The 16,120-nt window shown below is 49.6% G+C and overlaps 2 protein-coding genes across 7 annotated transcripts in view; one reads left to right on the forward strand and one right to left on the reverse strand.

Moving 5' to 3' along the window:
• The window catches only part of PKNOX2 (PBX/knotted 1 homeobox 2), a 603,376-nt gene that overhangs the window by 580,508 nt on the left and 6,748 nt on the right, over nt 1-16,120 (reverse strand). For all 6 annotated transcript variants that reach the window (XM_068238894.1, XM_068238887.1, XM_068238895.1 and 3 more), the window contains one exon: nt 15,291-15,399. The gene's annotated coding sequence lies outside the window, so the exon portion shown is untranslated. Of the gene's footprint in view, nt 1-15,290; nt 15,400-16,120 lie in introns of those variants that run through there.
• TMEM218 (transmembrane protein 218) overlaps nt 1-16,120 on the forward strand; it is a 101,974-nt gene that overhangs the window by 46,914 nt on the left and 38,940 nt on the right. The window lies entirely within an intron of this gene.

Raw genomic sequence — 16,120 nt, forward strand, 5'->3', positions numbered from 1 at the left:
TACTGACCACATATGCTATTGCTCTGTTGTTATTGCCTGATGAGGTGGAATCAATCCTGCGAAACGTGTTGCATTGTCCCCCAAAGTTTGTAAATAAACTTGTTCTATTTGACACATTGGCAATTTTTGTGCCTGCTTAAGGAGGTAAGTCCACCACTGCCTCCTCATGTTTTAAACTTTTTAGATACTTTTATCCTTTTGACGCCTATGTTTCCATACTACGCTATGGCTCCTTATTCAGGCTCATGCGGAAATAACGAAGCCCAATCGTATCCGCTCCACTGCGCAGACGCAAGTCCTTCACGTCTGAGCAGTAGAAAGGTCGCAATTGAGCACGGCTATTTCCTCCTTAGCCCGAACGAAGAGCCGCTACTCACAGTAGGTAAATATTGCCGCTCCTGCGCAGTATTTGTCAGTCTTTGTCAAGGAAGTTTTGGGGAAGCCAGAGCTGAATCCCCCAGACTACAGAGGACAGGGAAGCCTCATTCGGACCCTGAGGCTAACACACACACACACACGGGCGCGCACACACACGGGCGCGCACACAGGGGCGTGCACACACACACACACACACACACACACACGGGCGCGCACACACACACACACACACACACACACACACACACACACACGGGCGCGCACACACACACACATACGGGCGCGCACACACGGGCGCACACACACGGGCGCGCACACACGGGCGCGCACACACACGGGCGCGCACACACACACGGGCACGCACACACACACGGGCACGCACGGGCACACACACACACACACACACACACTACACTACACACGGGCGTGCGCGCACACACACACACACACACACTACTCACGGGCGCGCACGCACGCACACACACACACGGGCGCGCACGCACACACACACACACACGGGCGCGCACGCACACACACACACACTACACACGGGCACGCACACACACTACACACACATGGGCGCACACACACACACACGGGCGCGCACACACACACGGGCGCGCACACACACACGGGCGCGCACACACACACTACACACGGGCACGCACGCACGCACACACTACACTACACTCGGGCGCGCACACACACACACACTACACACGGGCGCGCGCGCACACACACGCGCGCGCGCACACACACACTACACACACACGGGCGTGCGCACACACACACACACACTACAGTACACATGGGCGCGCGCGCACGCGCACACACACACACACACGTAATTGGTTAATTTTACCTCCTCCATGTAATATGAGGGCCAACAGATTTTGAATATGTGAAACACATTGTATACATAAGCTCTCATACTAAATGATTGTGGTAAAATTGGCCAATCAAGATTGTGTGTGTGTATGCACCCTAAGAGCCATTACTTCTTTTAAGCTAGACATACACCTGACAATTATGGGCAGAAGAGACAAATTAATCTCTAATCAAATCTGATTAGAGATAAATTTGTCTCTTTGTCAAGGCTGACCATATACTACAGGCTGATTCCCGTCCGATTTCAGCATGTAATCTTCAGGGAATCGGCTGAGCCCGCCGCATCCGCACCGCCGCTGCCCCCCAATGTATTACTGTTCCCCTCCCGGTGTGTGCATTATACATAACCTGTCCTGTGGCAGGCTTCCGCACGGTGTCCATACATCTCTCTGGGTTCTAACAGCTGCATACACGCTGGCGGCGGATAGCGTCTGATGCCAATTGTACACACTTTTCAGTAGAAAAATACATAGATTTACATAGATCTGTGCATCAGTCCTAAAAGAGGAACAAATGCAGAGGGAAAGTGACAAAACGGGGTGGGTTTCCAAAGAGGGACAGCTGGGAGCTATGCTGTATATAGAAACACACCCAAGATTTACCAATCTGAATCAAAGTTAATTGGAGCGGATTTATCACAACCAAAAGCAAAAAAAAGCAGCACAAACATCAGTTGTTTCACTTTTTCCCTCCATTTTGCATGCACTTGTGTTGATAAATTCACCCCATTATCTTGTACCTTTCCGACTGTAAAAGCCTGTCTTTCATTATTCTTGCCATATACAGCAAACCCATACCTGTGCATGCTAGATGGCTGTGGATGCAGCTACACTGTACTCTGCAGATCTTGTTCCATGTGGCATCTGCTGCTGTGCCTGCCCTGTGCTTCTATGACTCCTCCCTACAGCTTAGAGAACATGCCAGAACATTCTCTAGCTCTTGTCCAATCAAATGTCCCCAGTTACTAACAGACAGAGCTTTCCTACCACCCCTTTCCTTCTAACAGAGCATGTCCCAAAGATTTCCGGTCATTTATGGAAAAAAAACACCTTCAATCTCACACTGGCATGTTCCAAGTTATATGTACTAGTATAGGGGGAGGTCTCAGCTTGAGAGCAGGAGGGAGTCTGATAGCACTTAGGTCCGGTTCACACTGGCATGGATGTAATACTGATCTGTGTATAAAACAAAATTGTGGAATGGAAAAAAGGTACTTATCCGTTAGCCGGGCGCATCCTCTAGGTGGCGACAAAACTCCACCAGAGTTACATCTTTCCCTACTATCCATGTCGGCCTGGAGGGGGAATAGTAATTAGCGCCACCTGCCGGATGCGCCCGGCTAACGGATAAGTACCGGAAAATTTTTTTAAAGGACTTACGAGGCCTGATTTGTAAAAAATAAATAAAAAAAGTTAGATACCTGTGTGTGTTTGCAAGGCACGGAGGACGTCGTCCGCGCCCTCCCGCCGGGTCCCCGCTGCTTAATATCCCCCAGAAGGTCACCCGACCGCATGGCCCAGGTCGGGTTCTCTAGCCTTCACAAAGATGGCCACCGGAGCTGACCGCGGCTGCGCAGTGCGCATAGCCGCGAGTGCTGCTGCGCAGCTCTAAGGCCAACTCCCCGATCCACACTGGCGAACTGAGGGGGCTATTCCGGGTGTCTGGAACCTCCCCCCTGCACTGAGCTGTGTATTCAGCCAGGGAAGCCCGCATAATATAAACAGCCTCATTCTCCCTCCCTTCTTACTTCTGGTGCCTCCCTCCAGCTAATAGAATGAGAGAGGCAGCCCAGCTTCCCTCACAAGAAGATGCAGCCTGCAGTGAGAGAATGTTGATTATGGAGTCCTGGACTCTTCACAGCACAGAAGTGTCAGACATGATGAAATTAGAGTGCAGGCAAGCTGGTAAATATGCACAGCATGATGCAGAGCTTGCCTGGAGGGTCTGTGGGCAAACATCTGTCTGGTCTCTCCCCATTGTTATAATGACTGCATGTGTGGGTAAGGTGTTTAATTAATAAGCTGAAAAGTTTTTGACAGTCCCTAGACTCCAGGAGGGCTTCTTTCTGACTTGTGTGAGAGACTGACAGGGACAGGAGTCCGCTTACAGGCATGTAGCCTGTCTGATGTGGGACTGCAATACAGATAAGTTCTCTGCTCCATCTCAGGCTATTCTCAATTTCTCCACTCCTCTCTCTGGGCTAGTGCAACGCCAAAATGACAATAGCAATCGCTAGCAATTTGTGAGTGTGATTTTGTGAAGTGATTTTCAGAGCGATTTTTGAATGAATTGCTCAAAAACATGCTACATGCAGTATACATGCGATTTTGAAAAAATCACAACGCTGCTGTGGGAACACCCTCATAGGGTAACATTAGCCAAGCGCTTTTCAAATCACTGTTGATTTGAAAAACTCTCAGAAGCCCTCTTGGTGTGCACCAGCCTCCTTCATTCACCTTTGTTTCCCTCTTCCCCTAGAGCTGGGTGTGTGTTCTTGTCATACAGGAAAGCTAAATAAAAGTGGAATCCTGGTGAGGCAAAATATTATTATTTAGTATTTATATAGCGCCGCCATCTTCCGCAGATGCATATATCCCTGTATCATATGGGTATCGCTTGCGCTATGTGACACTATGTAGCATATTCCACTGAATTGTCCAAACTCTATCTCCTGTTCCTCTCTTGGGGAGTTGTTCCAGCGCTGTACCCCGTTCACATTTGCTGCTACCAGAAGCCTCAGAAACACTCGTGTCCTTGAGTACTTCCAAAGATAGGCAGCTCCGTAATACGCCAGCGCACTTTTGTGCATGGGCAGTATGGAGCCACCTGTATTCGGAAGCACTCGGGGACATACGTGCTTCTGGACCTTTCAGGAACCCCCCCCCCTTAAAAATCCTGCGTTTGCCCCTGATCCACGCTACTGTTACGTGGATCGGGGGGTTGGCCTTAGAGCTGCGCCGCGGTCAGCTCCGGTGGCCATCTTTGTGAAGGCTAGAGAACCCGACCTGGGCCATGCGGTCGGGGGACCTTCTGGGGGATATTAAGCAGCGGGGACCCGGCGGGAGGGCGCGGACGACGTCCTCCGTGCCTTGCAAACACACACAGGTATCTAACTTTTTTATTTATTTTTTACAAATCAGGCCTCGTAAGTCCTTTAAAGGACAACTGGAAGGTTTTTGGGGGTTTTTTAAAGTTGGACTTACCTGGGGCTTCTACCAGCCCCCTGCAGCCATCCTGCGCCTGAGCTGGAACAAAACAATCCTCTGGTCCCCCGCCACGGATTATTTCTGTTTTCTGTGACTTTAATGTCGCGGGCTACTGCGTCCATCCTCGCTCCCCCTCGCGTCGACGTGTGCGTCCTGCGCATAAAGCTCCTGGTGATGTGAGGGAGGATGCGTATGGCCAGGGCCACGTAGGCGCAGTGGCCCACAACATTAAAGTCACAGAAAGCAGAAGTGACCCATGGCAGCGGACCGGAGGATTGTTTTGTCAGGCACAGGACGGCTGCAGGGGGCTGGTAGAAGCCCCAAGTAAGTCCAACTTTAAAAAAAATAAAATAAATAAAAGTAGTCCTTTAAAGGAATCAGTTTTCCATCTCTGACGCTCCGTTTCATTAGCGCTCAGTCTATGCGACACATCCATCTAAAAGGAAAAAGCACTGATCCATTTCAGCGGACCAATGTGAGTGGATCCGTAGGCAGGCCCGCCATCAGGGGGGTACAGCTGTGACTTCCGCCCGCAGCCTCGGGCCCCCCCAGGCATTAACCTCCTGTCATTTTCCCGCCGCCCCTCCCCCAGCGGCCGCCGCTGTTAATACCTTAGCAGTGGCCGCTCTCCCCTCTCCGGCGTGTGTTGTACTTATTCCAGCAGCAGCTCTCGGCTGCTGTATGTGATGCGGCAGGATGCAGGGCTCGGTACCCATAGTAACGGCGATACACGTCGCCGCTACAGGAAGCCGCTGCCCTGCCTCCTGCCGCATCACATACAGCAGCCGGGTGCTGCTGCTGGAATAAGTACAACACACGTCGGAGAGGGGAGAGCGGCCGCTGTTAAGGTAACAACAGCGGCGGGGACGAGCGGGGGGCACCACCTACCCATAATGGGGCACTATACTGGCTATACTGGGGCACTATACTGGCTATACATGGGCACTACTAGCTATACTGGGGCACTGTACTGGCTATACTAGGACACTGTACTGGCTATACTGGGGCACTGTACTGGCTATACTGGGGCACTATACTAGCTATACTGGGGCATTATACTGGCGCGCTATACTGGGGCACTGTACTGGCTATACTGGGGCACTATACTGGCTATACTGGGGCACTATACTGGCTATACTGGGGCACTATACTGGCTATACTGGGGCACTATACTAGCTATACTGGGACACTATACTGGCGCGCTATACTGGCTATACTGGGGCACTGTACTGGGGCACTATACTAGCTATACTGGGCACTATACTAGCTATACTGGGGCACTATACTAGCTATACTGGGGCACTATACTGGCTATACTGGGGCACTATACTGGCGCGCTATACAGGGGCACTGTACTGGCTATACTGGGGCACTATACTGGCTATACTGGGGCACTATACTGGCGCACTATACTAGCTATACTGGGGCACTATACTGGCTATACTGGGGCACTGTACTGGGGCACTATACTAGCTATACTGGGGCACTATACTAGCTATACTGGGGCACTATACTAGCTATACTGGGGCACTATACTGGCTATACTGGGGCACTATACTGGCGCGCTATACAGGGGCACTGTACTGGCTATACTGGGGCACTATACTGGCTATACTGGGGCACTATACTGGCGCACTATACTAGCTATACTGGGGCACTATACTGGCTATACTGGGGCACTGTACTGGGGCACTACACTAGCTATACTGGGGCACTATACTAGCTATACTGGGGCACTATACTAGCTATACTGGGGCACTATACTGGCTATACTGGGGCACTGTACTGGCTATACTGGGGTGGCTAGACGGCGTGCACAGCAGTCTGTCGGGGGGCCCAGGCTTGATGTTGTGTGAGGGGCCCCAAAATTTCTGATGGCGGCCCTGTCCATAGGTTAACAGTGGATCCGCTAGCATACGTTTTTTAGTGCCAGTGTGGACCAGGCCTAAAGATGAGCAGCAGTAAACAAGTCAGCAAGTGAGTATGTGAGGGAGGCTCACATGTCCTTCAGGTGTGCTCGGGCTGTCGCTGATGCCCCACCTCCCTAATATGTGATTTATAGGGAGGGGTGTGGCTATCTCACACATGTAGGGCTGACAGATGTTGGTCAGTAGGCCAGTGTAACCAATGGGTGAAGAATCACTGCCCCAATTGGACACAACAAGGCCCTAAAGGGGGGTTAGCAAGAAACCGAGCACACATGTATGGCATTGTGTACCTTACAACTATTACCCTCTAGTCAGGGCCGGTTTAACCGGGGGCCCCCGGGGTAAAGGTAATTCTGGGGTCCCCATCCTCCAGAAAAATTACAGCTACTGGCCAGATGCTGAGACCCACGTGCCCCCTTCGCAGGCAGAACCCCAAAAAGATGCCGGTGGCGGTGTAGCGCATATACGCGGAAGCATAGTTTTACAATACGCTTCTGCGCACTTCCCTATTTCCGAAACAGGTAGTGACCGCAAGCAAGCTTCACTTCCTGTTTGGATGTCAGCCAGAGGGGGATTACCGCATATTAACGTGGTTATCCCCAAAGGCTTGTTTTTGATGGTGTGGCCCTGGGAACCGCTAAAGCCAATGTATAGTCCAAAACCGGACTAATCTGCATGCTTGTTCAGGGTCTATGACTAAGGTATAAGAGGCAGAGAATCAGCAGGATTGCCAGGCAACTGGTATTGCTTAAAAGGAAATAAATGTGGCAGCCTCCATCAGGGCAGCCATCAGGAAGGGGGGGGCAACTGACACTGCAGTGAGGGGCCCAGGGCTTCTGGGCCCCCCCCCTAAAGCGCTGGAAGGGCCGCATGTGCTGGCTGCCGGCCTGTGGCTCACTAACCAGAACACAGCTTTCCAGCACTGAGAGAAGAGTGACATCAGCACTTGAACGTGGGAAGCAGATGAGTGAGCCCACAACAACGGACTTCCTATACTGGGGCATCACCTATATCTGGCTACAGGCTACCTTTACTGGGCCACCACCTATACCTGGCTACCTATACTTGGGAAACCACTTATACTTAGCTACCTATACTGAGGGCACCACCTGTACCTGACTACCTATACTGGGGCACCACCTTTACTTGGCTACTTATACTGTGGAGTCTATAGCTTGCTACCTATACTTAGGGCACCTGTACCTGGCTAACCTATACCGGTGCACCACCCATACCAGGCTACCTATACTGGGGCAACTATACGAGGCTATCTATACCGGGGCATCACATATAGTTGAATACATATACTGGGGCACCTGTATCTTGCTGGCCTATACTGGGGCCCCAGCTATACCAGGCTACCTACACTGGGGGCATCTACACGAGACTACCTATACTGGGGCACCACCTATAGCTGGCTACTTATACTGGGGGAACATATACCTGGATACCTATATTGGGGGCACCTATACCTGGCTAGGGCAGGGGGACGAGCTGAGACAGAAGGGGACAAGAGGTAACACGGGGATAAAAGGGGCACAGGGGGAACAGAGGCGGACAAAAGAGGCACAGGGAGAAAAGAGATGAGACGGGAACATGAGGTCACACAGAGGGACCCAAAAGAGGCACAAACTGAGGTGAGACAGAGGGGGACAAAGAGGCACAGGAAGAAAAAAGAGGGGGACAAAAGAGAATGGATAAAGGATAAGACCGGACCTATAAGTCCCTATCTCATTTATTAACCTCCTTGGCGGTAATCCCGAGCTGAGCTCGGGGTATGCCGCCGGAGGTCGCCGCTCAGGCCCTGCTGGGCCGATTTTGTTTCTGAAAAAAGCAGCACACGCAGCTGGCACTTTGCCAGCCGCGTGTGCTGCCCGATCGCCGCCGCTCCGTGCAGCGGCGAAAGAGGGTCCCCCCAGCCGCCCGAGCCCAGCGCAGCCGGAACAAACAGTTCCGGCCGGCGCTAGGGGCTGGATCGGGCGGCTCTGACGTCAGGACGTCGACTGACGTCCATGACGTCACTCCGCTCGTCGCCATGGCGACGAGGAAAGCGAAACAAGATAGGCCGCTCATTGCGGCCTATCTTGTTACTTTCGATTGCCGGAGGCGATCGAAAGTACGCTTCCGGAGCGCCCTCTAGTGGGCTTTCATGCAGCCAACTTTCAGTTGGCTGCATGAAATATTTTTTTTTTAATTTAAAAAAAACCACATTGCAGCCTCCCTGGCAAAATAAATAAACCGCCAGGGAGGTTAACAGGGGTCTACCTGTATTTTGCTAGTATTTGGCTCCACCCACAACATCCCATGGCCACGCCCACTTTTTGCCACATTACGCTGTGCATACTGCTTTCTTCAGTGTCGGAGCCATGCACATATTTCGCAACAGTGCACTTCTCGCATGGATACGGGGGTGGGGTGGCTAGTGGGTGGGCACAGCAACTAGTGGGTGGGCCCAGGGAGGGGGGCCCAGGCCTGATGATGTGTGAGGGGCCCCAAAATTTGTGATGGCGGCCCTGGCCTCCATATCCCTCTCGCTTCAGGGGTGCATTAACCTCCTTGGCGGTAATCCCGAGCTGAGCTCGGGGTATGCCGCCGGAGGTCGCCGCTCAGGCCCTGCTGGGCCGATTTGGATTCTGAAAAAAGCAGCACACGCAGCCGGCACTTTGCCAGCCGCGTGTGCTGCCCGATCGCCGCCGCTCCGCGGCGATCCGCCGCGTGCAGCGGCGAAAGAGGGTCCCCCCAGCCGCCCGAGCCCAGTGCAGCCGGAACAAACAGTTCCGGCCGGCGCTAGGGGCTGGATCGGGCGGCTCTGACGTCAGGACGTCGACTGACGTCCATGACGTCACTCCGCTCGTCGCCATGGCGACGAGGAAAGCGAAACAAGATAGGCCGCTCATTGCGGCCTATCTTGTTACTTTCGATTGCCGGAGGCGATCGAAAGTACGCTTCCGGAGCGCCCTCTAGTGGGCTTTCATGCAGCCAACTTTCAGTTGGCTGCATGAAATAGTTTTTTTTTAATTTAAAAAAAACCCTCCCGCAGCCTCCCTGGCGATTTTAATAGAACGCCAGGGAGGTTAAGTTGCAGGAATATGGATGCTGCCATTTATATTGCCAATAAGCCAGTTATCAACTCGATCTTTCGTCTGTAGCACAGGAACCTGGAACGAGCATGCCATGAATGGAGTCAGAAAGCAGTCAGAACAACCGACCGGCAATCCTGCACAGTGGCGGTGTTCCACAAGGTATTCTAGGCAGAAGATCAACACAACGGCCGGGCAAGTAGCATGTTTTAAAGAAAGACAGTGATGGCAACTTCCCTATTCCTCTCCCTTCTGTCCCTTTAAAAAAAGTGCTTCATTTTTACAATAATTATGTATAAATGATTTAGTCAGTGTTTGCCCATTGTAAAATCTTTTAAATCCCTGATTTACATTCTGACATTTATTACATGGTGACATTTTTACTGTTGGCAGGTGATGTAGCTGCTGCATGCTTTTTTGGCAGTTGGAAACAGCTGTAAACAGCTATTTCCCACAATGCAACAAGGTTCACAGACAGGAAACTGCCAGGAGTACCACGGTCCTCAGAGTTTCTTGTGGGAGGGGTTTCACCACAATATCAGCCATACAGCGCCCCCTGATGGTCTGTTTGTGAAAAGGAATAGATTTCTCATGTAAAAGGGGGTATCAGCTACTGATTGGGATAAAGTTCAGTTCTTAGTCGGAGTTTCTCTTTAAGACGTTCATCTTAGTGGGGAACCATGGCTGTTAATCTCCCCCAGCTGACCCCAGCCATCTGCTGTGCTGAAGATGGGACCAGCGCCGTCAGTGAACACGCTGTAATAATTATCTAACTCCTATCACATCCAGGGGGAAAAATCAGCACATTAGGAAGATAAGGCGGTGAGAACGGAGAATGAAAATCTGGGGGCACACCAGATACGAGAGACGTCTGTATGGTCACACAGTGGGATTGGCAGCGCTGGCACGGAAACGTCGAGTGCCCTCGTCTGCCGCAGATGTTTTGTTCTAGACATTAAGTTGCGCTTGCGGTGGCAGGCGGGATCCGCTCGGAACGGCTTCCAACTTGGGACGTTTCCAAAACCATTTCCCAAATGACTGGAAAAACTCAACCTCAGCTTGTTTTGCTTTCACAGAACAAATAAAAGAGTTTGTTCTGTCTTGTCGGACAGGGAAGTGTGGTTGTGTCTTTGCCACGTTCTCAATTATCAAATCTGGTGGAGGAGAATTCCAGCACAACCCCAAACTCTGCAAACACAGTGGCGTAGTGGGCAGCACGGTGGCGTAGTGGTGGGCAGCACAGTGGCGTTGTAGTGGGCAGCACGGTGGCGTAGTCATTAGCGCTGTCGCCTTGCAGTGCTGGATTCCTGGTTCCAATTCCAGCCAGGGCAACATATGCAAAGAGTTTGTATGTTCTCCCCATGTCTGCGTGGGTTTACTCCGGGCACTCCGGTTTCCTCCCACATCCCAAAAACATACAGATAAGTTAATTGGCTTCCCTCTAAATTGGCCATAGACTACGATACAATACATTTACATTGTACAGCGCCACGGAATATGTTGGCGCTTTATAAATAAATAAATAATAATAATAATAATAATAGACATATGACTATGGTAGGGAATCGGGATTAGATTGTGAGCTACTCTGATGGATAGTTAAGTGACAAGACATACTCTATACAGTGCTACAGAAGATGTTGGCGCTATATAAATACTAAATAGTAATAATAATAAAAATATAGTAACTGTGAGGCCCAGAACCCAGTAGAGCCTTTTCAGCAGCGCTTTGCGATCGCTGCTGATTGCCAGCAATTATATAAATTGCTATGCCAAAGAAAGTGGGTAGAGGTGAGCCCACTGGAGCAATTGCAACTTGGCCAAATCACAATCACGGTGCCTGCACCATTTTGCTAGCAATCGCGATTCAATGTTAAAGCAATGCCACAATTTACCGTATTATCTGGCATATAAGACACAGAAAGGGGGAGAAAATGTCCCTGCATCTTATATGCCAAATACAGGGAGTCCCTGACTTACAAACACCAGCTGATACGAACCGCCGACCTGCTGCAATGTCGGGGACTCCCTGCATTGTCCCCACGTGTGCCCTCCGATTTCTGTGTATAGTTACAAGCAATGGCAGCACGGTTCACCTTATCCACAGCTCCAGGGGGCGATCACAGACCTCTCCTCTCCTGCTCCTCTAGTGCTGGCTTCTGCTGATCGTGTCATCAGCAGAGACCGACACTAGTTGAGCAGTGAGGGAGAAGAGAGGTCTGTGATCGCCCCCTGGAGCCGATGGATAAGGTGAGCCGCGCTGCCACTGCTTGTAACTATACACAGAGAGGGGACGGGACACAAGGGAGAGTGGAGGAGGCACAGGAGAACACATGGGGGACAGATGAGGTACAAGGGGGGCACAATATTTTGGGGAGAACATGTGCAAAACACTCCTGGCCCATGGGTGCACTAGGTTTAGTATGTTTTTGACCCCCTGGTTTTTGCCCTCTAAACCTAGGTGTGTCTTGTAGTCCGGACTCTGGAGCATCCTATATGCCGGAATATATGGTACATACTGACCTCGGTAGGGGAAGCCTCTGGAAGAGTTTTATTAGTGTGTCACCCCCCTTACCCCATCCTCCTCCAACAAGAACATTCCAGTGTTAAGACCTCAAAGATCGTGGGCGTGCGGCCACACTGCTTCAGATTCGTCGGAAAAAAAGCTGAGCCCATCAGGTCCGTGCTGCTGCGCAGATAACTCGCACACGCGCAGTAGCATGGACCCAATCAGGCTCGACTTTTTCCGCCAAAGTCCCAGCAGGTCCATGCTACTGTGCAGGCGCGAGACGTCGACAAGCCAGTGCTGGAACACTCCGGTGGAGGGTGATGGGGGAAGAGGAGAGTTCTATGGCACTATGGCAAAAAAACTGTAAAATGTTAAATATGTGCAAACATGCACAAATAAGAAGTGCATTTTGTCCAGAGTAAAATGAGCCAAAAATCACTTTTCTCCTATAATGCTGTCACTTACAGTAGGTAGTAGAAATCTGACAGAAGTGACAGGTTTTGGACTAGTCCATCTCTTCATGGGGGAATTCTCAGCAATGCTTTTATTCTTTATAAAGATATTCACTAAAAAGGATTTAAACAATGATGTTAGCCAGCTTTCCTACTCGCTGCACAGTTTTTTGGCAGTTGGACAGATCAACTGCCATTCACTAAGTGCTTTTGAAAATAAATAAATCCCTAAGAATCCCCTATGAAGAGATGGACTAGTCCAAAACCTGTCACTTCTGTCAGATTTCTACTACCTACTGTAAGTGACAGCATTATAGGAGAAAAGTAATTTATGGCTCATTTTACTCTGGAAAAAACTTACTTCTTATTTGTCTATGTTTGCACGTATTTTAAATTTTAAAATTTTTCAACATAGTGCCCCTTTAAGGGGCACTTTTTCCCATACAAGTACTCTTTAAGTATAGGATTGGAGCAAAAGGGCTCTTGCAGCGCTTGTTCTACCCAGAAACTGTCAGCTTACCCAAAATCCCTTGCTGAATTTGCTACAAAAATCGCAGAGAATCGCTGCTAAAATCACTTTACAAAACGCTAGAAAAAATGCTGAGCGACTGCAATCAGAGATCTGTAGTGGGTCCCAGGCCTTATAGCATCCTCCACCCAAATTAAAAGGAAAGTGAAATACTGTTCTGATGGAAAAGCAGAACTGACGTAATCACCAAATGCCACTGCTGTATCTATCTAGTGTATCTAGTAGTCAGGAATCTGTTACACAGGGCTATGCTAATGCTAAACCTAACCCTTGTCTCAAACAAGCACTGCCTCTACTGATACCTTAGCACTAGCCAACCTACCAGGCCAATGCCTAACCCTAACCAACTGCCTACCGATGCTGAAAGGAACACTATCAATTAACATGTTTTTTTCACTTGAGATAGGAAATGTTTGGGAAGTGCTGCTAAGTACTGGTGTATACATTTGAATTCTTATCTCTTTGTTTACTGTTATCTAATTTATTTCACACTTTTCTGAGTGCAGCCTGCTCTAATGCCAGAGTGAGCAATGAGGGGAGGGGGGAATTCCCTCACAGTGCATCTGTTAATCCTGTGTTTGCAGAGAGCTCAGTCAGAGACAGGCAGAGCTTTCTCTCACAGAGAGCCGAGGAAATGTATTTTATGTGCAACATAAACATTTGTATTTGTGTGTGAGTGAAACCTGATACCTGACAGGCTTTTTTTCCTATAACTCTGCTTCAATATTACACTGTTCTTAGCATGTCAGACAGCAGAGATTCATACCTTTGCAAATGGGACATTCCAAAAGTAGCTAGAATCTACACACAATGAGTTAAAGCTTTTGCCTCTGCTTTTTAACATGAAAAGTAGGAAAATGGTTACACAGCTACTTAAAGTGGATCCGAGGTGAACTTTTACACATTGCATAATTGTGTTCCTTTCCTATTGTTTATAGGGCATTCCTCAAGCCAAATACTTTTTTGTTTTAAAACTCTAATTCCCTATAAACTAAAAAAGCCACACCCACAGGTTTTCAGAGAGCCTTGGCAGTAGCAAGGGCTCATGGGAGCTCAGTCTGGGCAGGAGGAGGGGGAGGTGTTACTAGCCATTGATTTCAGAGGCAGAGGGGAGGATAGAGGAGGAGAAGGGATTAGGCTGATTAGGCTGTGTAAACCATCTAAACTTTAGATAAGATATATAGACAAGTTACTTGTTATAGTTAGTTTTTCATCTCGGATCCGCTTTAAACATTATTTGTCATTTTAGAACACTTAGGAATTGATAGTGTTCCTTTAAGCCCAACCACCCCCCTCCAATGCCTAACCCACCGCCCTATTGATGCCTAGCCCTATCTGCCCCCCCCCCCCCCCCCCACACACACACACACACACACACACTGCCTATACCTAACTTACTGCAAAACCACTACCCCCCCACCCCCCAGCAATGACTAAATCTAAAATACCCCCACCCAGCCTTCATCGTTGTCCCAACACCGCAAACCTCCCGATACACATGCCGCCTTTGCCACAAAAAACAGTAAAAATCAGGGGAAGTTTGTTTGGGCGCACGATACAAATTGCGGCTATTTTCGAGCCCTTCCTGCTCCCACATTTCCCCTAATACCTGCAATTTGTATGGGTGTCTATGGTGCCCGGTTCCCCAGCGCCCAAATTCTCCACTACCCTCTGTGAAGGAAAGTTCTTACGGATGGGGACACAGAACAGCAAATAAAAACACACATGAAGTTTTAACCCCTCTCCACACTATCCGAAAGCAAACAGAAGAATTCCCGGAGGTGAGATTTACTAAGAAACTGGGAAAGCTTAAAGGGCTACGACACATAAAGCACTTGGAGGAAGTGGAAAGTTGCTGCTTTAGTTATTTAAACTTTATGTTTTCTGGCTGAAGCGCTGAGCGCCGCCGCAGCCGGATCATCTCCTCATTTAGCAGTAAACAATGCCGCGGCGTAATGGCAGATCTGAGGATTGGGCCTGGAAATGTTTTCCCCCGCATACGCCGCACTCGGCTGATCGTCAGCCCTCTCTGGCTCATCGTCAGCGCCTTTTCTCCTGCCCTAAGCATCGCCAGCCAATCAAGGGCCACAGGTGTGGAACGTAAGTGTCACAGAGGGGCCACTAAAACCACCTCAGCCAAATTCAAGAGCTTTAAATGCCGCTTGCTAAACAGACAAAAGTGTAATGAGGCCGGTCAGCAGTTCTCTCCCCGTCCCGGCGTGACTATGGCGTAACGCGGAATCTGAAGGTCACAGCGTTCTATGGTGTCACTGTTCCCTGTATTCCCTCTAATGACGAGACTTCCATCAGCTGTACTTACATGCCACACGCTGCCTCCACTGGCTGCTGCTTACAAATGCACAGCTCAACTTCATCTCTATTCCAAAACTCAAGCAGAGAAGTTCCTCTTCTTGTAAATTCTTCCACACCTGCATGGAAGGAGTGGAGAGAAATAAAGTTTAGGCTAAAAGCAAGTGTGGTGACAGAAAATGCACCTTCTTTACAATGTGCTACCTACACCTCACTTCTGCATAGCACTGACCTCCCCTCTGCCAAACACTATACTCCCCCTCTCCCTAACACTAACCATCACTGCCTAACTATCCTACCCTCTCCTCTGCCTAACACTAACCTGCTCTCTCCTCTCCATAACACTATCCTACACTCTCCTCTGCCTAAAGCTGGCCACTAACTGTCCAATTTCTATCGAAAAATCGTTAGAGCGATCCGAAATTCTGATCGGAAGTGAAATATTGTAATACATCGTTCACTACACCATCAACGAACCAATCTTTGCTTCCTATCTATCACAACCAACAAGAAAATCCAAATTTTGGTTCGACGAAAATTCATTCGGACGACATTTTTTTCATTCATTCATAATCGATTGTGTCTACCAATGGAGATCATTTACAACCAATCTAATCAGAATGATCGCTCAAACTATTTTTCGATAGAAATTGGACCGTTAGTGGCCACCTTAACACTAACCTCCCCTTTCCTCTGCCTAACACTAACCTCTCCTCTCCCCTGCCCAACACTAACCCCCCACCTCCTCTGGCTAACACTAACCTCCCCTCTCCTATGCCTAACACTAACCTGCCCTCTCCTCTGCCTAACACTAACCTCCCCTCTCCTGTCCCTAACACT

This window comes from Hyperolius riggenbachi, chromosome 6 (genome assembly GCF_040937935.1).
Source record: "Hyperolius riggenbachi isolate aHypRig1 chromosome 6, aHypRig1.pri, whole genome shotgun sequence".
Classification (NCBI taxonomy): domain Eukaryota; kingdom Metazoa; phylum Chordata; class Amphibia; order Anura; family Hyperoliidae; genus Hyperolius; species Hyperolius riggenbachi.